This window comes from Mesoplodon bidens, assembly GCF_964165515.1.
Source record: "Mesoplodon bidens genome assembly, chromosome: 1".
Classification (NCBI taxonomy): domain Eukaryota; kingdom Metazoa; phylum Chordata; class Mammalia; order Artiodactyla; family Ziphiidae; genus Mesoplodon; species Mesoplodon bidens.
This window is the reverse complement of record NC_138176.1, coordinates 46,350,839-46,376,226: the sequence shown is the minus strand read 5'-3', so window position 1 is coordinate 46,376,226 and position 25,388 is coordinate 46,350,839. Positions and strand designations below refer to the sequence as shown.

The 25,388-nt window shown below is 40.1% G+C and overlaps 1 long non-coding RNA gene across 1 annotated transcript; it reads right to left on the bottom strand.

Annotated features, from left to right (window-relative positions):
* Positions 1 to 1,406: 1,406 nt before the first annotated feature.
* Positions 1,407 to 12,386, bottom strand: LOC308606881. The gene is made up of 5 exons (XR_014013913.1): positions 12,237 to 12,386; positions 11,751 to 11,837; positions 9,798 to 9,924; positions 9,236 to 9,326; positions 1,407 to 4,439 (listed from the first exon to the last, which is right to left on the bottom strand). It is a non-coding gene; the product is annotated as an uncharacterized lncRNA (long non-coding RNA).
* Positions 12,387 to 25,388: the final 13,002 nt, after the last annotated feature.

The window sequence follows — 25,388 nt, the reverse complement described above, 5'->3', positions numbered from 1 at the left end:
ATAATATTGCTATATTTTATATTTTAAACTACCAGTGATATATTTTTATTGTAAAAGATCCAAGTAATGTGTAAACTATATAAAAGGGGTACCATTATTGAACGATTTGGCTTTTTTTTCCCCACTTAATGTCTTAGACATCTTTCCCTGTCAGTTCATAAAGTTTAACTCATTAAATGTTAAATGATTAATTAAATGACTGCATGACAGCCCAAAGAATGTATGGGCTGTATTTTAAACATTGCCCTGGTGATAAGATATTTCAGTGACTTCAACTTTTCATTACTATAATGATCTAAAGACCATTTTACTATTTATACAATTTTAGAAATAGAAATGTTAGGTCAAAGAGTAAAAGCTTTTTAAAAGTTGGTGGATATAGTAAAATTTATGCTTCTAGCCATCACACTGTTAATTCAGAATTCTTTCAACATGTTAAGTGTGCCTGTTTTCTTGCACCTTCAAAAGCACCAAAGGGACTTCCCTGGTGGAGAATCTGCCTTCCAATGCAGGTTCAATCCCTGGTTGGGAAACTGAGTCCACATGCCATGGGGTTACTGAGGCCATGCCTCAACTAGAGAGCCCACGTGCTGCAAATTATAGAGCCCATGCACTCTGGAGCCCGTGGGCCACAACTAGAGAGAGAAAACCTGCACTCCACAACTAGAGAGAAGCCCACACGCCACAATGAAAGATCCCATAGGCTGCAACAAAGACCTGACACAGCCAAAAAAAAATTTTTTTTAAAAACCACCAAATATCTTATTAATTTTTGCCCAATAGGCAAAAAAAAATGTGATCATTTTAATTCACATCTCTCTAAAGCCGGTCATCTCTTTTTAAATTTGACCATTTGGGGGTTGTTTTTGACAACTGTACAATCATATGCCACACAACTTCTCCCCTGAGATTTTTATATTTTTCTTATGGATTTTTAAGAACTCTTTAGATATTCTAAGTATTATTTGTTACATACAATGGTGGTAATATTGTCTCCAAGTCTGCTTCTTTGTATTTTAACACTGTGAAGCCACTGGTCATACAAAATTTTTTAATATTTATGTGTTTTTTATGGCTTCTGAAGTTTCTAATTTAGAAAGACAACTATGTTAAATGATAGAAGATACATGAATGTATGCTTGATTAAATATTTCAAAAAACACAGCCAAAGTCAAAATTTCACTTCATCAAATCAGTATCACAGTCTTCTCAAAGATAACAACTGTTTTGGCCTTTATTTTTCCAGATCTCTTTCTATATATATGTGTGTGTGTGTGTGCGCGTGAGTGCGCGCATGTGCACACATGTATATATTAAGAAAAATGTCTTCATTTTTTAAAATATAAATAAGACCATAATATATAAAAGCAACTTGTTTTTAAAGTTTATTTACAACGTTGTGTTACTTTCAGGTGTACAACAGTGTGATTCATTCATCATATAAATACATATTCTTCTTCAGATTCTTTTCCATTATAAGTTATTACAAGATATTGAATATACCAGTATTCACTGTGCTGTACAGTAGGTCCTTGTTGTTTATCTATTTTATATATAGTAGTGTGTACCTGCTAATCCCAAATTCCCAATTTATCTGCCCCTCATCCCCGCCTCAGCTATCCCCTTTGGTAACCATAGGTTTGTTTTCTATGCCTGTGAGTCTGTTTCTGTTTTGTACATAAGTTCATTTGTATCATTCTTTTAGATTCCACAAATAAGTGATATCATATGATATTTGTCTTTCTCTTACTTCACTAAATATGATAATCTCTAGATCCATCCATGTTGCTGTAAATGGCATTATTTGATTTTTATGGCTGGGTAATATTCCATCATATATATGTGTATCTACATACCACCTCTTCTTTATCCATTCATCTGTCAGTGGACACTTAAGTGGCTTCCATGTCTTGGCTACTGTAAATAATGCTGCAATGAATATTAGGGTGCATGTATCTTTTTAAATTAGGGACTGCTGGATCATATGGTATCTGTTTTTAGTTTTTAAGGAGTCTCCATACTGTTCTCCATAGTGACTGTATCAATTTACCTTCCCACCAACAGTGTAGGAGGGTTCCCTTTTCTCCACACCCTCTCTAGCATTTATTGTAGATTTCTTGATCATGGCCATTCTGACCGGTGTGAGGAGATACCTCATTGCAGTTTTGATTTGCATTTCTCTAATAATTAGCAATACTGAGCATCTTTTCATGTGCCTATTGGCCATCTGAATGTCTTCTCTGGAGAAATGTCTATTTAGGTTTTCTGCCCATTTTTTAATTGGGATTTCATTTTTATTCTTTTTAATTGAGCTGTATGAGCTGTTTGTATATCATGGAAATTAAGCCCTTCTCAGTCACATTGTTTGCAAATATTTTCTCCTGGTCCACAGGTTGTCTTTTTGTTTCGTTTATGGTTTCCTTTGCTGTGCAAAGTTTGATTACGTCCCATTTGTTTGTTTTTGCTTTTATTTCTTTTTCCTCGGGAGACTGACCTAAGAAAACATTGCTATGACTTATGTCAGAGAATGTTTTGCCTATGTTCTCTTCTAGGAGTTATATGGTGTCTTACATTTAAGTCTTTAAGCCATTTTGAATTTATTTTTGTGTACGGTGTGAGGGCATGTTCTAACTTCATTGATTTATTACATGTAGCTGTCCAGCTTTCCCAACACCATTTGCTGAACAGACTGTCTTTTCTCCATTGTATATTCTCACCTCCTTTGTCGAAGATTATTTGCCCATAGGTGTTTGGGTTTATTTCTGGACTCTCTATTCTGTTCCATTGAGCCACGTGTCTGTTTTTGTGCCAATACAATGCTGTTTTGATTACTGTAGCTTTGTAGTGTTGTCTGAAGTCTGGGAGGGTTAGGCCTCTAGCTTTGTTCTTTTTTCTCAGGATTGCTTTCACAATTCTGGGTCTTTTGTGGTTCCATGTAAATTTTAGGATTACCTGTTCTAGTTCTGTGAAAAATGTCATGGGTAATTTGATAGAGATCACATTAAATCTGTAGATTGCTTTGGGTAGTATGGCCATTTTTACAATATTAATTCTTTGCAATTTGCTTTTTTACCTTATCAAGGTATCATGGAGATATACCTATGGTTGTATATAGAGCTCTCCCTCATTCTTTTCACTTGCTACATAGTAACATTTAGGTTCTTGCTACGTTTAAGTTCTTCAAGTATTTCTCTAGTACAAACCATACTACAATGAACATCCTCACAAGTGAGAAGTTTTCCAGGATAGAGGGTCACAGAATATATTCATTAAGTGTATAATTTATTGAATGCCTCCTCCTTGATGGTCAAAAAGGAATAAACTATCTCTCATGATTTACCCAACTAACTACCTTTGATGGCTCTTTCTTTGTTATGAATTTTCTTATGTTGTTTGAGGCTTGAATTCTGAGGAAAAGCCTTCCCACATTCATAAGGTTTTTCTCCTGTATGGATTTTCTGATGTTCAGCAAGGCCAGAGCTATGCCTGAAGGATTTCTCACATTTCTTACAGCGATAGGGCTTTTCTCCAGTAAGAATTCTCTGATGTTCAATAAGGGCTGAGCTCTTGTTAAAGGCTTTCCCACAGTCATTACATTGAAGTAATGGGGTTTATTGATGGGGTTTATTTCCACTATGAGTTTTCTGATGTCCAGCAAAGGATGAGCTATACCTGAAAGATTTTCCACATTTACTTCAGAGATAAGGTTTCTCTCCTGTATGCATTCTTTGATGACTAACAAGACTTGAGCTTTTCCTAAATAAAGCATTTTCCACATTCATTACACTGATACAGTTTCTCACCAGTATGTATTCCCTGATGTTACAAGAGATCTGAGTTATCCCTGAAAGTTTTCCCACATTCATTACATTTAAATGGCTTCTCTCCACTATGTATTTTCACATAAGGAGCAAGGCCTGAATTCTGAGCAAAGGCTTTCCCACAATCATTATATTTGTAGGGTTTCTAACCAGTATGAAGTCTCTGGTGACTTAAAAGAATAGAATTATTTCTGAAAGTTTTCCACATTCATTGCATTTATGGAGTTTCTCTCTAGAACGAATTTTCTGATGATTAACAAATGTTGAGTGCTTCTTGAGGAAATTTCCCACATTTAACACATCTGAAACATTTCTTGCCTATGTAAATTTTATGATGACTTAAAAGGGATGAGCTGCTCATAAAGGCTATCCCACATTCTTTACATTTATGGGGTTTCTCACCAGTATGATTTCACTGGTGGCTAATAAAGGAGGAATTATATTTGAAGACTTTCCCACGTTCCTCGCATTTATAGTGTGTCTTCTCTATGCAACTTCTGCGTTCCCAATCCAGGCCTCTTTCCATCGTGACACTTTTTGTTTGTTCTCCCAAATCAGATCTCTCAGAAGTATTTTGCTGTAGGGCTGACATCTTTGTTTCAAATATGTACTCCTGAACTGAAAAAAATTTTTTTAATTCAAATGTTCTCTATGTTGAAATACTGAAAATGAGAGCTGCACATGGATAAGGATAACATTCTATTCTATACAACTAAAGGTTATGTAAAATTAATTCATCCCACTTGTGATTCTTGCTAAGAAAAGATGGCAAGACTAAAGATGGGAGAAGTAAATAGGATCTAAGGAAATAGAAGTTATAAATATTGTGTTTAAAGAATGCAAGGAGCACCTAAGAAGTTAGTAAGCTAGGAAGGTAACACAGGAAACACCAAAAAAGAAAAAAAGATAAAAATTTAAGGATAAACACAACTTTGGGGAGAAAACCAAGTACCACAAAGCAAGCCAGGATTACTAGAACAGACTCCTATAGGGAGGTACATTTGAGAACATTGTAATATAACACTGTACATCTCCAAGAATTAGAGAATAACATTCTTCTGTGAGAATTCAGCAGAGAACCAACATTTAATGGCTCAGAGATAAAGATATACACACACACATACACATATATTTTTATTTTTATATACATTTATATTTATTAGCCTGAAGAGAAATTCCATTCATCAGATTATTTTTTTAATAATAGACTAAGACTTATTTTTTTAATGCAAAATTGGAGGTGAAGTCTGGTAATAAACAGCCCAGATCCTTCAAATGGCCTTTGATGGGATACGTATTTAATGTGTAATGATTAAGCTAGAGAAAATTTCAAGATTCTGATTGTAAAGGTAAGTGGAAGCAAATCAGTCATATGAAGAGAAAGGCACTCTTATGGATTCATGTTCTGTGACAAAGGTAACTGTGCAGAGCAGCGGTGAAAAGGAGACTACACTGGCATATTGGGGGGAGGGAGGAGTAAACATGAACCTTATCTCATACCATGCACAAAAATCAATTCTAACAGGATGGCAAATCTAAATGTAAAAGACAAGCAATAAAGCTTCTAAAAGTTAACACAGAAGAGTATCTTTATAAACTTGAGGAAAGGAAAGATTTATTAAACAGTACAAAAAACACAATGACAAGAAAGGAAAAGATTAATAAAATAGAGCTCATTAAAATTAAAAGCTCCTATTCATCAAAAGGCCACTATTAGTGAAAAGCAAACGACAGAGAGAAGGGTAACACCACATATATAATCAACAAAGCGTTTTTTTTTAATAGACACTCCAGAAAGGATGACATATAATGGCCAATAAACAGTTGAAATGTCCTCCACCTCATTAGATATCAGGGCTATGGATATTAAGACAAAATGAGGGACTTCCCTGGTAGCACAGTGGTTAAGAATCTGCCTGCCAACGCAGGGGACATGGGTTCAAGCCCGGGTCTGGGAAGATCCCACATGCTGTGAAGCAACTAAGTCCATGCACCACAACTACTGAGCCTGCGCTCTAGAGCCTGCGAGCCACAACTACTGAAGCCTGCGCGCCTAGACCCCATGCTCTGCAACAAGAGAAGCCACCGCAATGAGAAGCCCGCGCACCGCAACAAAGAGTAGACCCTGCTCTCTGCAACTAGAGAAAGCCCGCGTGCAGCAATAAAGACCCAATGCAGCCATAAATAAACAAATAAACAAATAAATAAAAGTAAAATAAAAGACACTATGAGATACACGATACACCCAAAGAACAATTAACTTCAAAGGACTGACAATATTAAGTGTTGACAAGGATATGGAACAATGAGTACTCTCACACACTGATGATAGAAATATAAATAGGTACAAAACTTTGAAAAACTATTTAGCATTATGTACTAAAGTTGAATATATGCATATCCTATAAACTAGAAATGCCACCCCAAAAGAAATGTATCCACATATGAACCAAGCAATAACATATATGAAATGTTCATACCATTTGTAATTCTCAAAAGCTAGAAACATCCCAAATATCCAACCAAAATATGAGATAATGAAATACTCTATTGCAGTAGTTTTAAGAGCCTGGTCTCCAGATCAGTAACAACAGCATCAGCATCACCTAAGAACCTGTAGAGATTTTCAGTCCACATTTCAGACCTAATGAATAAAAAGTGCTGAGGGTGGGGCCTAGCAATTATGTTTAAACATGCATTCTAATGATCCACAGGAAGAACAATGCATGAAAATGAATGAATCTCACAAAACGTTATGCATAAAAAGCCACATCAAAAAAATATATAGTTCCATTTATATAAAGTTAAAAAAACAGGCCAAAATAAATTACAGTGTTAGTTCAGGGGGAGGAGGAGAGTGTGGCTAATGATTGGAAGGGATCAGGTATGATTTAACAGAGTACTGCCAGTGTTCTCTTTCTTGAGCTGAGTGCTGGTTACATGAATATTCATTTCAAAAATATCAATTTAGACCATATATATATAAAATCGACTCTTCTATATATGTGTTAAATTTTAAAAAGGTTTTAAGAAAGAAAAAGGAAGGTTAGCTTATGACTCTCTTAATACTTTGATCAGAGAAATCAAAATGCAAATTGCAAAATATCTTAAAAATAATGACAATAAAAACTACAATACAACCAAAACACTACACAAACAGAAGCTTACAGCTTTAAATATTTATATTACATAAATAAGAAGAAAAATCAATGAATCAATTAATTAATCAACTATAAACGATTAGAAAAAGTAAATAAACCTAAGGAAAAAAAAAGAAAAAGGAGTTAAAGATTAAAAAACAGAAAACAGTAACATTAGTACATACATCTAAGAGTCTATAAAAAGTAAAACAGAGCTAATGAAGGGGGGAAAATGGAAAAAAAACAAATAAATAATGTAAGAAATCATAAGAAAGTAACCATGAATATATAGGATAAAAGTAACCATAAATGTAAAGGATATATGTAGAATCATAAAAGTCTACTTTGTTCAATATTATGCAGATAAATTTGAGAACTTTAATTACTGGATATTTTTTAGGAAAACGTAAATTACCGAAACTGTTTCAAGAGAGAGCAAAAATCTTGTTGGCCAAGTTACTACATAAGAGAGAATACTGCTAAAGAATTACCTCCCAATTCCTCTCCCCTGCTCCCTACCACAAAAAACAAGTTTAAAAAAAAACAAGAATAACAAAACAAACAAACAAAAAACACCCAAACCTTCAGGGAACCAGTTGTCATGTGAATTAAATTATAACAAAGAATGAAAATAGGAAGGATCAAAATTTTTCACAAAAATTATTGCAAAATTTGAATCAAAACTCAATGAAAATGGCCCAATGAAAAAGAAAAATATAAACAAATTTCTTGTAAGTATCAATGCAAAAACTTAAATAAAACTTAAATTAGCAAAGAGTATCATCTACGGACATGTTAAAAGAATAATGTAATATGCCATGACCAAGTGGGGTTCTACTAAGAATGCCAAGTCATTAAGATAATTAACAATAAAATGTACCATATTAACAACCAAAAGGGAAAAGACAGATGTCATCTCCATATATGTTGAAAAGGCATTTGATAAAATTCAATATCTATGCTGAATTTAAAAGAAAATTTCTTAATAAAAGATGTGGATTAAATACTTCCTTGTATAATAACATATATCTATCCCAACCCAATACCAAAATTAAAACAGAAAGAATAAAGAATAAGAAAGACTGAGTTACTACTGTTACTCTATAAAGAATCTACACAAGCATTTAGGGGGGAAATGTTCAACATAGTAAAAACAAATGGAATTACTGAAAAGCATTAAAACACACACACATACACACACACACACACAAAATTCCAGTTATAAAATAAGTCATGGCGATGTAATGTACAGCATGGCAACTCTAGTTAATAACACTGTAGTGCATATCTGTAAGTTGCTAAGAGAGTAAACCTTACAACTTCTCATCACAAGAAAAAAAATTTTTGTAACTAGGTATGGTGACAGATGTTAACTAGACATATTATGGTGATCATTTCCCAATTTACAAATATTAAATCATTACATCATACACCTGAAACTAATATAATGTTACATGTCTATTATATTTCAATTTTAAAAAAGAATAGTTTAGAGGTCTAAAGGAAAAAAGAAACAGTTTAAGCAAGATTATGCATCACTGGTATTTTCCATGAAACACAATTATAAAAGTTTCCCTGAAGATGATATAGGAAAAATGACAATTCCCGTTTTAAAAGAAGGATACACATTTTAGGTGAGAGAAATATCCATGTTTAAAGATTTAGAACTGAATGATGACATGAAGAAAGTGACATACATGAATTTATGCAAAGTACACACAGAAAAAAATGAGAGCCAAGAGCAAATGATAACAGAGAAAAGAAATAAAAGAAGACCAGAGGGAAAGGGAAGAAAGTGCTTCCCTATCAGTTTCTTTGCCAAAAATAGTAATCACCTGATAGTCAGGAAAATATGCTTATAACTGGAATCTGCCACTGCCCCACTGTATGATCAGGGATATGGATATTAAAACTAGAAAGGGTTAAATAGCCATTCGTCTAGCTAACCATAGGAGAATTTGGAAGACACTGAGAATGGACAGAAGGTAGAAACAAAGTGTAGCCTGACAAGTGCCTGAAAATGGGGAGGGAAACAACACATAAAGAGACTGATTTCAGGGTGCTAAGTCAGAGGCCTGAGGCCCTTGTGAAAGGAGCAGGAGTAGAAAGAATGAGAAAATTGGCAAGTCATTTGACATGAGGATGACATTAAAAAGAGGCAACTAGTGTCAACTGCTACAGCCCTTCTGCATGGACATGGACTCTCTAAGATGAGCCTTCTGACCAAGAACTCCCTCCTCACTGTTCTGTGTGCTGAGCTCTGGACTCACTCACCTGCATAGGTACCTGATGGAACCCCTTATACTTCCATCCATGGCTCTTCCATACAACTGGGTTATTAGCTTGGGTTTGGAAGAGAGAAGCCCTGTTCACAGAGAAAGAAAAGGAACATGACTGTGGTTATGAGCACAAGGAGTTATCCCAAATCTCAGTGTCAACTTGGGGGTCTACACGGAGCATGGATATGTCAGGAAGGCCTAGAGGGTGGTATCAAGGACATCCAAATCACAGTCATAGAAATGAAGGAGTGGAAGTCAGTTAGAAAACCAGGCCTCTTTGAGGACAGGAAACTCCTATTGTTGGTGGCAGATGAATGGTGACATGCAAAATTTAGAGAACTGGGCTAGACTGCACACAAAGCTGCCCATCTTAAACTCTGTATGGCTCTGACCTTTCTGAGTGAAAGGAGCATGAACTCCAGCCTCTAAGCCCATGGTAAAAACAAACAAACAAAAACCTCCCATTTTAAGAGTTTAAATACCCCCAAATCATTAACCCTGTGAAAATGCAGTTGCCCAGCAGACCAATTTTGAGTTTAAGAGAAAAAAATCCTTACCCACAAACACCAGATTCCCATAGTTCTCCAGTATCACATCCCTGTACAGGGCCCGCTGAACAGCATCCGGGTGTCTCCCTTCAATCTGGGTAAAGGCCACAGCCACATCCCCAAATGTCAGTGATCCCTGCAAAATCAAACCCAATTCCGTTCACCCAGGAACCGTTGACTCCCTTGCCCCTGAGGTAGGGAGCCAGGAAGGCCTCACTGGAGAAAGAAGGCAAGACATTCAAAGTCAGCTTCTGATAGCTCAGATTGTCTATGAGGAGAAAAGTGGGACACAGTTAACGAAAGGACCAACGAGGAACGTATATGACATCCTCAGAAAGCAGACTTGCTTCAGAGGAACGAAATATTAAAAGATGAGAGGCTGGAAAGTGAAGTGATTTGTGACCCCTCATACTTCAATCACACTGCCCTCCTCGTGTTCTTCCAATATGCCTATCATGCTCGTTCCTCCAGGCCTGGTGTTTGCTCATCCCTCACTTAGTAGGGATGAAGTGAAATTGCTTAAATGTCACTTCGTCAGAAAGTTCTTCTTTACTCTTCTCCCATCTTCTACTACTTTCTATCCCATGACCCACTTTATTTTTTTTTTTCCACAGGGTTTCTCACTGCCAGGCAGGAGAGGTTTAGATTTATGGTCAGCACACTCTATAATGAGAGCTCCAGGAGGGCAGGGACCACTTGGGTCACTGCTGTCTCCCCAGCCTAAAACACTTCCTGACACATGGGCATGTTCAAGGATGTGTCATTCAACAAATGAATAGAAACGCTGAAAGACATACAAAATGATACTGGCTTTATCCTAGTATTTACAGCGATAGATATGTATTTGTTAATTGCCATTCATAGCGATAACAACCCAATATGTACCAGGCACAGTGCTGAGCCTTAAGACATACAACATCTCTCTGTATTTCCACCAGAAATGTATAAACTATATCTATTTTACAGCTAAGAATACAAAGTCTCAGAGAGTTGAAAGAACTTGTTCAAGGTCACAGGCTGGTTGAGTATACACTATTAAAAAGGAGCTATAAAAAGTGGTAATGAAACTATGGAGCAAACTAGAAGAAATGGCTATGGCATATTAAAAGGAAAAAATGGGTAAGCCTAAAAAATACACATGCAAAGGTGCTTCAAATGAAATAATTTGATTCGCTAGGGTGATAGGAATATGGGTAATCTTTAATTTTTAAAAATTTTTGTTACTCTTAGTTTGCATAATAAATACTCAACTATTTACTACTTCCTTCAAAATGTTCATTACCTCCTGTCAACTTCTCAAAGTCCTTCAAAACCCAGTTTTCTCCAGGATTAAGGCAAATTCCAACCTGGCATTCTAGACACTGAACGTTTCCAACTTTCTCTGGGGCTAGCTCATTCATGGTTCAGATGTAACGGCTTCACTCATGTTGCAGCGTCTTCCCCTAGTCACCCCAAACTCTCCAAATATGCAAATCTCATTTATTCGTCAGTAAGAACCGTAATGATCACCACCACTACCACCACCCCACCCTAAAGACTCTCTGACCCCTGAAGGTCAAGAGAGCACTACCATGGCTGTGTCATGTGTATCATTCATGATTAACGTAAAGCTTGTTACGTCTTTTTACGCTACGTGTCTGTTTTTCCATTATCTCTGAGATAGCAATGTCTTTGAGGTAACAGCTGTACCTTATTACAAAGTATGTTTCACTTTCTAGCACTCTAGAAAGCATGGGTACCAATAATCTATTTGGTGAATGACTCTGTAATGGGTAGAGAGAAGGACATGAAGGGATGACAGTGGGGAGAGGGGCCCCGTCTCTGTAGAGCTACACCACTCCAGGATTGGCTCAGGCAGCTTGGTCCATACACTGGTCAGAGCATTTTCCAAGCAAGAGGCATAAACCCAACTTAATTTTGAAACAACAGAGATTTCTCAGGAAAAGGAAAAATCAAACTTGCCCGGATCTGGGTTCTTGGTAGTCTTGGGGCCGTCTGTCCCCTGAACTGTTCTCCTAGGCAAGGACAAAGAATCTTGACTAAGCCAACCTGGGAAGAAGAAAGGAAATATGAGGAAGTCCCTCCATGTTCGGTACTAGCTAGAACTCGCTCTCTGCACGCTGAACGAGAACAGTCCGCCACCCTCCCTACTCCCCACAAAGGTCGAGAGGTGAAGGTGGTTAAGCGCAGGAAGAAAGGGCACGGAACGCCTGCCTGGAGTCCGGCCTTGCAGCAAGCTCCAGGCCAAGCTCTGACTGTGAGTCAGTCAGGCACCTTCGCCAACACATGTGGAAAGTCTCGTCGGAGACTCAATCCCTGGGTCTCAGCGCAAGCCTTTAAACCTTCTGGGACAGCACGGCTCCTGGGGTTGGGGCCCCGCTCACATCTGCCCGCCCCTCCTAGCCCGCTCTTTCCTCAACCTGCCCCTCGGGGAAAAGAGGAACGCACCAGGTCTTTGTGCCCCAGTCCGGCGGCAGCCGTTCGCGACCAAGCTGGGAGGGTTGGGCCAGAAAGCTGCGCACGCTGAGGAGCCGTGACCCTCACTGTAGTCACAGCCGAGACACAGGTGCAAGTCAAGCACGCCGGTGCCGCGCTCTACTCAAACGGAGGCGGGAAGGGCCGGAAACGGAAGTGACCGCGGACGCCTCTGGGAAATGTAGTCTGGGATACAGTCCAGCGTCTTAGGTTCATCCTATATGCGCACGTTGGCATCACCTGGGGAGCTTGAAAAATTAATTGCGCCTTGGTCCCAACTCCACAGATTTTGCGTTAATGCTCTGGGTGTGGTCCTGGCATCGGGATTTTTTAAAGCTCCCAAACGATTTTAATATTCAGCCAAGATTGGCACCCACTGCTAGAAACTGATTTGGATCTGAAAAACATGTTTTAGGTTACTTTGGGGGAGCTATTTATGGTTTGTTCATTTGTTTGTTTCCAAGTAATCCTGTTTTAATTTCAAACAAAGAAAAAGCATGTTAGGAAAGTATAGCACCCAGAACATTAAAAATTAGTTTCTCACCATTAACTGACACAGAAGATGGAACAAGACTGAATCACTTTTAACAAATGTATTATTTAAAAATTCTACTTATGGGCTTCCCTGGTGGCACAGTGGTTGAGAGTCCGCCTGCCGATGCAGGGGACACGGGTTCGTGCCCCGGTCCGGGAAGATCCCACATGCCACGGAGCGGCTGGGCCCGTAAGCCACAGCCGCTGAGCCTGCACGTCCAGAGCCTGTGCTCCGCAACGGGAGAGGCCACAACAGTGAGAGGCCCGCGTACCGCAAAAAAAAAAAAAAAAAAAATTCTACTTATAAAATCCAGCAATTTGACAGCTTAGGAAGGAAAAATATATCTTTCATTCAATTAGGACTTTTCATTTAAAAGAAAATTCCTCTGAATGGAGCATTCATTCACCAACCTAACAATGATTAACCAATGCCCCAGTATGTGCCACTCATTTTTCTAGATGCTAAGGATAAAGCAGTTGTCAAGGACTCCCTCCTTCACCAAACTTTAGTCAGGATCCTGTAAATCCTCTTCTCCTCTAGACCTTGTCTTTGGCCTGCTGAATCCAATTTTAGTAACGAATCCTGCGAAGCCAGTTCATCAAGAATTCCCCCATCCTTGGTATCTAATCAAGTTCCTTTCTACCTCCCCTTGATACCTAACCAATTTCTTAGTAATTTTCCATTTACGCCCTCACCCTGCCACTTGGCTATAAATCCCCACTTGTCCCTGTTGTACTGGGGGTAAGTTCAAGCTCTCTCCCTACTGCAGTAGGCTTGAATAAAGTCTTCTTTGCAGGTTTCAACAAGTGTCAGAATAATTTCTCTTTAACACAGTGAAAAAATAATGTTCCTTCCTTCAAAGACCTTACATTCAAATAGGGGACAGGAAGAGAGAGATTAAACAAAAGCAAGGTAAGGAGATGGGAGGAGGATTCTTATTCAATACAGAGCTGTATGAACTGCCCTCTCTGATAAGAGATCATACAAACAGAGTCTGAAGGAAGTAAGGTAACAAGAAGGAGTGTATCTGTGGGAAGTCTGGTCCAGGCAGAGGAAACAGTAGATGCAAAGCCACTACAGAGAGCGTGCTTGGTTTATCTGAGGAACAGAAAGAGGTCAATGAGGTTGGAATACTAAAGACATAAGAAAAGACCAGATCATGTTTGTGATGAATTTCATGTGTCACCTTGACTGAGCTAAGGGATGCCCAGATAGCTTATAAAATATTATTTCTGGGCCCACCTATGAGGGTGTTTCCAGAAGAGATTAATATATGAATGGTGAACTGAGTAAAGCAGACTGCTCTCCTCAATGTGGGTGGGCAACATCCAATCTATTGAGAGTGTGAATAGAATTTAAAAAGCAGAGGAAGGGAGATTGGTCTCTCCACTTGAGCTAAGACATCCATCTTCCCCTGCCCTCAGACCTTCAAATTTGGTCTCTCCACTTGAGCTAAGACATCCATCTTCTCCTGCCCTCAGACCTTCAGATGCTGGGACTTAAGTCAGCATACCATTCCCTCCCTTCTCAGGCCTTCGACCTCCAACTGGGAGTTACGCCATTGGCTCCCCTAATTCTCAGGCCACAGATACAGACTGAACTACACCATTGGCTTTCCTAGTTCTCCAGCTTGCAGACATCAGATCATTGGACTTCTAAGTCTCCATAACCACAGGAGCCAATTACTTAATTAAATACACACACTATTGGTTCTGTTTCTCTAGAGAACTCTGCTTAATACAATGTTGGTCCTTTCAGTACACTATAAAGACACTGGCTCTTATTTCAACTGAAATAAGAAGCCATCAGAATGTGGAGAAATCAGAATCCTCATTGGTTGTTAGTAGGATCATAAAATAGTGCAGCCACTTTGGAAAATGCCTGGCAGTTCCTCAAAATGATAAATATGGAGTTACCATATCACTCCGTGATTCCATTCCTAGATACCTAACAAAGAACAATGAAAATATACATCCACACAAAAATTTGTATATAAGTGTACATAGCAGTGTTATTCATTAGAGCTAAAACTGGAAACAACACAAATGTACAATGACTGGTGAATGGATAAACAAAATATGGTATATCCAAACAATGGAATAATATTTGGCAATAAAGTTAATGAAGTACCGATACATGCTACATAATCAATGAATTTTGAAAATATAATCCTAAGTGAAAGAAGACAGTCACAAAATGTAACATACTGTATGATTCCACTTATCTGAAATGTCCAAAATGTCAAATTCCATAGAGACAAAAATAGATAAATGGTTGCTAGCGGATGGAGGAAAGGAGGAATGGAGAAACACTGTTGCTGGGTATGGAGCTTCTTTTGGGAGTAATGAAATGTTGTAAAATTAGATAGTAATTATATTAGTTTCCTAGGGCTGCTGTAAAAAAGTGCCACAAACTTAAACAATAGAAATTAATTTTCTCACACTTTTGGAGGCCAAAAGTACAAAACCAAGGTGTCAGCAGGGTTGGTTCCTCCTCAGACTTTGGGTAGAATCCTTCCTTGACTCTTCCTAGGTGCTGGCGGTTGCCATCAATCCTTGGCTTACATTCTCCCTGTGTGTCTCTGTCTTTATGTGGTACTTCCTCTTATAAGGACAGCTAGTTATACTGGATTAGAGCCCAACCTAACAACCTCATCTTAACTTGATTACATCTGCAACAACCCGATTTCCAAATAAGGTCACATTTTGGAGTACTGGGGGTTAGAACGTCAACATATGAAGGCGGGTGGGAACACAATTCAACTCATAAAATTTAGTTTTGTGTTTTGTTCCTTAATGTTTTGCCTTTAATACTCTGTAATGTATTCTTTACAGTTCACATCTTATGAGATAGGATCTAAGTTTGCCTCAAATGGATAGATAACTTTTCAGCACCATTCATTGAAAAGTCTTTTTGTTCCTCCACTAAACTGAAATGCCATCATTATCTTATGTCACACTATACAGTCTCCTAAACAAAAGTTGTGGGGATTTCTTAACCTGTGCTGTTTTCTAGAAGCAAAGGGCTCAGATAAAGTTCAACACTCTTACTATTAATAAGGAGTGGTTAAATATATTATAGTAAATCCATATGACAAAATACTAGGCAACCATTAAAAATATCAACATAGATATAGACATATGTTACATAAATGTGCTGACAAAATATTGTTGAGTGAAAAAATCAGTTTCCAAGACAGCCTGTATAGTTTAATCCCACATACTACCTCACATAATAATGAGAAATGCCAGAAAAGTACTCAGCAAAGATCTCCTGCAAGATATGACTCAACCTATGCAAAGTCCTGTGATAAACCTTCTATTTGAATTATCTCTTTTAATCCTCAAAGCAACCCTATGAGGTAGGTACTATTACTATCCTCAATAGCAAAAACTTTTTGTTATAGATATTTCAAATTATACACAACATAGAATAATACAAGCCACTATGTATCCATAACCCAGATTCAATAAATATCAAGATCATGCCCATTTTCTTTTATCTATCAGTCTCCCCTCCCTTTTGGTATTCTGGGAAAACTGGACAGCTACATGTAACAGGACGAAATTAGAACACTCCCTAACACCTTACACAAAAATAAACTCAAAATGGATTAAAGACCTAAATGTAAGGCAAGACACTATAAAACTCTTAGAGGAAACCATAGGCAGAACACTCTGACATAAATCACAGTAACATCTTTTTGACCCACCTCTTAGAGTAATGAAAATAAAAACAAAAATAAACAAATGGAACCTAATGAAATTTAAAAGCTTTTGCACAGCAAAGGAAACCATAAACAAGACAAAAAGACAACCCTCAGAATGGGAGGAAATATTTGCAAGTGAAACAACTGACAAAGGATCAATCTCCAAAATATACAAGCAGCTCATACAGCTCAATATCAAAACAACAAACAACCCAATCCAAAAATGGGCAGAAGACCTAAACAGACATTTCTCCAAAGAAGACATACAGATGGCCAACAAACACATGAAAAGATGCTCAACATCACTAATCATTAGAGAAATGCAAATCAAAACTATAATGAGGTATCATCTCACACCGGTCAGAATGGCCATCATCAAAAAATCTACAAACAATAAATGCTGGAGAGGGTGTGGAGAAAAGGGAACCCTCTTGTACTGTTGGTGGGAATGTAAATTGATACAGCCACTATGGGAAACAGTATGGAGGTTCCTTAAAAACCTAAAAATACAACTACCATATGACCCAACAATCCCACTACTGGGCATATACCCAGAGAAAACCATAATTCAAAAAAACACATGCACCCCAATATTCATAGCAACACTATTTATAATAGCCAGGACATGGAAGCAACCTAAATGTCCGTCAACAGAGGAATGGATAAAGATGTGGTACATATATACAATGGAATATTACTCAGCCATAAAAAAGAATGAAGTTGGGTCATTTGTAAAGACATGGATGGACCTAGAGAGTATCATACAGAGTGAAGTCAGAAAGAGAAAAGCAAATATCATATAATAACGCATATACTAGACTCTAGAAAAATGGTATAGATGATCTTATTTGCAAAGCAGAAATAGAGACACAGACATAGAGAACAAATGTATGGATACGAAGGGGAAAGGGGTGGGGCAGGAGGAATTGGGAGACTGGGATTGACACATATACATTATTGATACTATGTATAAAATAGACAACTGATGGAAACATACTGTATAGCACAGGGAACTCTACCTAATGCACTGTGGTAACCTAAATGGGAGGCAAGTCCAAAAGGGAGGGGATTTCTGCATGTGCATGGCTGATTCATTTCGTTGTGCAGTGGAGGCTAACACAACATTGTGAAGCAACCATACTCCAGTGGAAATTAATTTTTAAAAGTTTAAAATCTTTTTTAATTTAAAAATTAAATAAAATTAAATAAAAATAAATTTCAAAATATACACAACATAGAATAATACAACAAGCTTCTATGAATCCATAACCCAGATTCAACAAATATCAAGATTGTGCCCATTTTCTTTTTTTTTTAATTTTTTAAAAATCTTATTTATTTTATTTTTGGCTGCGTTGGGTCTTTGTTGCTGCACACGGGCTTCCTCTAGTTGCAGCTAGCGGGGGCTACTCTTTGTTGTGGTGTGTGGGCTTCTCATTGCAGCAGCTTCTCTTGTGGCAGAACACGGCTCTAGGCGCATGGGCTTCAGTAGTTGTGGCATGCGGGCTCAGTAGTTGTGGCTCACAGGCTCTAGAGTGCAGGCTCAGTAGTTGTGGCACACAGGCTTAGTTGCTCCACAGCATGTGGGATCTTCCCAGACCAGGGATTGAACCCGTTTCCCCTGCATTGGCAGGCGGATTCTTAACCACCGAGCCACCAGGAAGTCCCGTGCCCATTTTCTTTTATCTATCAATCTCCCCTCCCTTTTGGTATTCTGGATTTTTTTTTGGGGGGGGGGGCCATGCCACGCAGCACATGGGATCTTAGTTCCCCAACTAGGGATTGAAGCCGCACCCCCTGCAGTGGAAGTGCAGAGTCTTAACCACTGGACCGCTGGTGAAGTCCTGGTTTTCTGGCTTATTTAATAATGAGGTATATACCTGACTCAGGGCATTTTATTTTATTTTTTACATTGTACCATTGTCACACTGTAAAAAAATAAATACTTTGAGAGACTGAATATGCAAATGGACACCAGCAAGACCACATAAAAAAACAATCTGCAGCAACCAGCCCAAAAAACCAACCCATTGCCTACAGTAACTAGCCCAGGAAATCAGCCTGCTGTAAGTCAGACTTTTAAGAAGTCAGATCACCATCTCTAGCACAATCAGTCCAGGAAGCCAAACTATCAATCACCCCCAAAATGTCTGGTCTTGATTAATAACTGTGAGTATCCCTAATGTTTGTGCCCACTTCCAACTTAGGACCAACCAGAGAAAACCAAATACACTCCCCTAACCAATCACATAAGATGCCCTCTTGTAGTCAGCCCCCTCTAGTTTCCTTTCGCCAACAACCTGCAAACAGGGTGTACCTGAAGCCATTTCCCTCTTTTCCACTCTAAAGCCTTCCGACTCAGCTGCCTGCCTTTGAGCCTCCGCCAAAATGCAAATCATGGTGGCTGACTCCCTTGCCATTAGCTCCCTTGCCATTAGCAAGCTCTGAATAAATAGCCTTTGTTTATTCTCATTTGGTTGGTCATTTTCCCCACAAATTCTTTAATATCTAATATCCAGCCCATATTCAAATCTCCCTAAGTGCCTCACACATTTTTCTACCTGGTTTGGTTGAATCAGATAGGGGAGCACTTCAGGTTGGCCCTGGGTCCTTATGACACGATAGTAGTCATCTTTCGCACTTCCTCACTCTCTGGAAGACAAGTTGTCTCAGGATAACGCTATGCTTTGCCATGAAACAGCCATTTCTCCAGAGAGCCCTGGCTTCTTCAGTTTCCTGCAGTTTTGTGGATTCGTCCACAAACTGGAGCTTGTGGAGGAGCTTGTGGAACCTTAGCCATGTTTCAACAGTGTTCTCAGCTTCTTGCTGATGATGCCACTCAGAATGGGAAGCTAGGCTATTTGTTGGCAGCTTTGAGGTTCTGGGTTCCACGACCCTCACTATCTCAGCACAGCTGCTGAAACCTACTGGTGGTTTGACCTGACCCATTCTGGAATTTGAGGGGAGACCCTGACTCTGGTTTTGTTAAAGATATTGTCCAGTGGGATGTTTCTCTGCTATCCTGGTGACTCAGCCCATTTTTATGAGTGACTTGAGGAGATTCAAAAACTCTGCTGCCAGCAACATGGATGAACCCAGAGATTATCATACTAGGTGAAGTCAGAAAGAGAAAGACAAATACCATATGATATCACTTACATGTGGAATCTAAAATATAACACACATGAACATATGTACAAAGCAAAAACAGACTCACAGACATAGAGAACAGATTCGTGTTTTCCAAGGGGGATGCAGGGTGGGAGAGGGATGGATTGGGAGTTTGGGATTAGCAGATGCAAACTATTATATATAGAATGGAAAAACAACAAGGTCCTACTCTATAGCACAGGGAACTATATTCAGTATCCTGTGATAAACCATAATGGAAAAGAATATGAAAAAGAATGTATATATATATATATGTTTACATATGTGTAACTGAATCACTCTGCTGTACAGCAGAAATTAACAAAACTTTGTAAATTAACTATACTTCAATAAAATAAATTTTTAAAAAACTCTGCTGCCATAAGGATCTTTCCCTACTCCCCATTTTTTGTTGTTGTTTTTGTTTGTTTGTTTTAGCAGATGAGGAAGGTTTAGAGAAGCTAAAAAATGTAGCCTCAGTTTGCTCACATGCAAAACAGTTAATAATCTCTGCTTGCCTACTTCCCAGGGCTGTTGTGAGAATTAACCGAGATAAAGGAAATGAAAAGTCAGAGATTCAAGGAGAGGGACACCGCAGACAGCAAGCGCCAAGGGCAGACACACCTGAAGCAGGTGCAAAACATCCTCCGTGGTGCCTCGGTCTCCAAGGGCATGCCCCTAATGACCGCTGCCACCCGAACGTCAATAATGAGAATGGTACAGCTAACTTATACTGCCCAGCATGGTGATAAGCACCATTCACACCTTATTTTATGCAGTCCTCACCACAGCCTGAAAGGGAAGAGTATCGTAAGCCTCGTTTTACGGAGGAGGAAATCAGGGCTTAGTGACTGATACACTTGTTCACAATGGTGCAGTTTTCTGTTGGCAGAACCTGTATTTAAACCCAGACTGTCTCATCCACAGCCCCTGCCTTTAGCTGCTCTGCTTTGGCTTCTGAAATGGAGAAGGTGTGAGTTTTCACTGAAGATGAAGGAAAGACAGAGGACAGAGGACAGGATAAGCCAGAAGGGGCTGGTTAGGACTCTCCCTGTTGAAGGGTTTTGGGCAGCTAGCTGCAGAGCTTCCTTCTCTGTGGCAGGTGACTGAGTTGAAGGCAGGGGTTAGCACATCTTTTGGGTTAGCCTACAAGAGATCAATTACCCACTCAGAGTCTTTCAAGGAGTTCTTGGAAGCATACCCCTCCTCTAGGGTTGCCAGATAAAATACAGCATGCCCAGTAACATCTGAATTTCAGAAAAACATTGCAGGGGACACATATTTTCTTAAAAACTATTCATTGTTTATCTGAAATTCAAATTTAGCTGGGCATACTGTATTTTCATTTGCTCAATCTGGCAACCCAACCCTCTTCACTCCATACAGATCTTTGTTTTAAAACATCTCTATTATCCTAATACAACATCTAAAAAGCCACAGTTTTTTGGTTTAAAGATTTCTAGATCTTTAGGGATATCCTACGATACATTTAACCTTGGATTGAGGGGACAACCTTTAAGTTGTTATCTACTCATTAGAGTCCTTAGTTGGCCATACCCAACATCTTTCAGAAAGTCAACATGTGGAGTGTGAATAAAAGTGAGAAGCGCAGCAACAGCACACAATAAGGAAGAAGAGGATGGGGGAGAAGAGAGGATTCATAACACTGAAAACCACTGAAACCCTCCTCATCCCCAGTGCTAGTGGAGCCCTGCAGAGAAACATCATTTCATGTGACAAGGTAGAAAGAATATACTCACTGAGTGCTTTTGAATGAGTAAGTGCAGGAATGATGCTGAGTTGCTTCTAGCAGCATGTGAACTTTAATGATGAGTTTCTACAGCCCTGAGGCCATCTTTCCCTAGCAGGGCAGCACCAAGAGCCCTTCATTACTGGGCAAGATTAACTTCCCTCCTCCCTCCCCTCCTGCTTGCCTGGGTACACCTGAACAATTCTCTTCTTTTCTCTGAGCCTCAATTCTCAGTCTGAAAAGTGAAGACAGCTGGATGAGACCGTGCTTATCACCCTCTCCATTTCCACGGCTTTTGAGGACATTTTGGCAACAGTATGGGTAATAGAGCTGGAGACATTCTTAGAACTCACAGAGATCTGGAAGGAGGGAGCTCTGTGTGCCCCTGCTCCAGTCAGAAGCCAGCCTGGTTGCAGAAAGGGCTCAAATCTACATAGGAGCCCTGGACTCCCTTTTCCAGCTCCAACTGTGGTTTCTCCAGCTTTCCTAGAAATCCACTACGGCCAGAATTGCATCTGCCACCAACCAGCTTGGTCAGGTGCATTTCTGTGTCAGAGTGATCCCTAGTGGGCTGGACTGGGAAGCAGGGCCCAAGGGGGCCAACAGAAACTCCTTTCCTCATTTCTAACCTGATCTGTTCCAATTGTGATGCCTTGAAAAGATGAAGTGACAGATGTACTATAGTGAAAGTGACCCCAGTTCAATACCCAAGGTGCTGAGTTTGGATCCGGGCTCTGCCATTTACCAGAAGCAGCATCTTAGGCAAGTCACTGCCTCTCTCTCTCATCCTCTGTGACTTCATTTTAAGAATAGTGAGGAAGAACCCTACTCCACAGTACTGTTCATAGGCAAGGATGAACTTTGGGCCATGAGCCCAGAGCAGGTCACCCAGGAGGAAATGGAAGTGCCTCCACCTTTCTTTCTGTGTGTCTCCCAAGGGCTCCCCAGATAAGACCTAAAGACTCAGGTGCTCCCTTACTAGTGTGCCACCACACACATAGAAGATGTAGGCCCCAAACAAAGACCTCCCAGGTTTTTATAGAATGAAAATTGATAATAGAGAAGAGAGATGGGAATGCCCTGATGTGTGAGAAAGGGGATAAGATTCAGGGTATAAATGGAGAGTTTTCTTAAATAGAAACTGGGGCTGTTCATTCAGAATAGAAAGTAGACCATACAGACTCCACTGGAGAGAGGTGGGCAGATGCACTTGTGTAAAGGTATGAAAGCTCTCTTTTCTCATAGAAAGCAAAAGTCGTCAGCTGTGAGTGAGATGGAAGGAGTTGTTGGAGGCTTGAAGAAACAGGAGAAACTGTGAGATAGTCATTTAGGAGAATGGATGGACTAAGAAAATGTAATAGGATAGTTGGGCAGCATTAAGGGCCCACTTGACCTTAGCAGTCATAAATTGAAAGTGAGACCAATCATCAGAGCCATGTGTTTTTCTCAGGCCACATCTGCTACACAGGCACAGGTGTGGAACAGGCAGGGAGTTGGATTCAACTAGATTTGGTGTGTGATCAGGAGAATAAAACCAAGTAAGTTAGGGTCAAGAGACTGATCATAATGATAGGCCATTACCTCTAAACTGGGTGAGGCGGAAAGTGAGAACATGAAGGGGTGAGAGTCAGAGCAAGAGTGATAGAATCGGGCTTCCCTGGTGGCACAGTGGTTGAGAGTCCGCCTGCCAATGCAGGGGACACGGGTTCGTGCCCTGGTCTGGGAAGATCCCACATGCCGCGGAGCGGCTGGGCCCGTGAGCCATGGCCGCTGAGCCTGCACGTCCAGAGCCTGTGCTCCGCAACGGGAGAGGCCACAACAGTGAGAGGCCCGCATACCGCAAAAAAAAAAAAAAAAAAAAAAAAAAAGAGCGATAGAATCAATGGATAGAGAAACAGTAGGTCCTGGCGAGACAGTTTGTGTCCCCCAGACAAAAGGCAGAGGAGCCTCAGAGATATGTCTTAGGCCCCCCAAAAGTGTCCATGTCCCAATCCCCAGAAACTGTGAATGTTACCTTATAGGGCAGAAGGAACTTTGCAAATGTGATTAAAATAAAGGTCGCGATGTTGAGAGATTATCTTGGATTAACCAGGTGGGCCTGATGTAATCACATTAGTCCTTAAAAGAGGGACACAGGAAGAGTCAGTGCCAGAAAAGGTAATGTGATGAGGGAAGCAGAGATTGGAGTCATGGGCTTTGAAGACGGAGGAAGAGGCCACAAGCCAAGGAATACAGGTTGTGAACGTACCTTGGAAAAGGCAAGGAAACAGATCCTCCTCTAGAGCCTCAAAAAGGAACCTGCGGTGCCCACATCTTGACTTTAGCCCAGTGAAACTGATTTCAGACTTCTTATCTCCAGAACTGTAAGAGAATAAATTTGTGTTTGTTGTATGTCACTAAGTTTGTGGTAATTACAGTAGCAGTTGGAAACTAATACACCAAGAAGGGGAAAGATACAGAGGAGAGGTCTAGGTAACAGCTCTTTCACCCCCAGGATAAATCTTCAGGGAAAGTATTCTGGAAAGACCTAGTGGCCCTGTGTCACTCAGTGAAGGGTGAATGGAAAAGCCACTGGGGAGAATTTTGGTGCCACTCCCTTAAAGGCATTAGCAACTAAAAGGGTCTCATTGAGCAAGGTTTCTATGTAAATCAGTGATACACAGTACTATCAAATTTTAAAAAGCAAACTGCAGGCCTGTATACACACGGCATGACCTTGTTTTTGTTTAAAAAGTGTATGTTTGTATAAATAGTTATGTCTGTGTACATTTAGGAAACAGTTCTGACTGCTGAGTGTCACGGGACTGATTCCCTCATCTCCTCAGTCTTTGTTTCAATATTCCCTGCTTAAAATTGCAAGGCAACGACTTCCCTCGTGGCGCAGTGGTTAAGAATCCACCTGCCAATGCAGGGGACACGGGTTCAAGCCCTGGTCCAGGAAGATCCCACATGCTGTGGAGCAACTAAGCCCACGCGCCACAACTACTGAGCCCACGCTCTAGAGCCAGCAAGCCACAACTACTGAAGCCCGCGTGCCTAGAGCCCGTGCTCCGCAACAAGAGAAGCCACCGCAATGAGAAGCCCACGCACCAACGAAGAGTAGCCCCTGCTCACTGCAACTACAGAAAGCCCGCGGGCAGCAACGAAGACCCAACACAGCCAAAAAAAAATAAAAATAAAAAATAAAATTGCAAAGCATACCCCAACCTACACACCCCAGCACCATCACCCTCAATGCCCCGACTCAACTCCATTTTTTCCATAACATATATAACCTTATAACACACTATACCTTTTATCATAATTACGTATTGCTCTAGTGGGAAATGCCACTAGAATTTAACATCCACAGTGATTTTTTTTGTTTAAGTGTCTTGAACAGTTCTTGGAACATAGCAGGACCTCAAATAATGTCTGCCAAATGAACTTCAGAGGTGAGAAGGGGACACTCATTCCAGAATATTTTTTAAGGTAAAGTGAAATTACGGGTGATATTTTACGTTCTTTTCCCCCAGTAGCACTTTACCAAAACGAAAAACACTTTAATGGGCATTCCTAATATAATTCTTACGCGTTTGCAATAAAAACCAGGAGAACAGGGCTTCCCTGGTGGCGCAGTGGTTGAGAGTCCGCCTGCCGATGCAGGGGACACGGGTTCGTGCCCCGGTCTGGGAAGATCCCACATGCCGCAGAGCGGCTAGGCCCGTGAGCCATGGCTGTTGAGCCTGCGCGTCCGGAGCCTGTGCTCTGCAAGGGGAGAGGCCACAACAGTGAGAGGCCCGCCTACCGCAAAAAAAAAAAAAAAAAAAAAAAAAAAAAAAAAAAAACCAGGAGAACAACCTGAAGTACCTAGCCGCAGGCCTCACAAACTGTGAAGAGCACTCCGCATTGGACGAAACCCTGGCCTTGGGCTCAGCGCCTCGCGAAGCCTCAGGGTCGACGCCGGAAGTGGGCGTGGCCCACCCGCTGCTTTCTGGGACC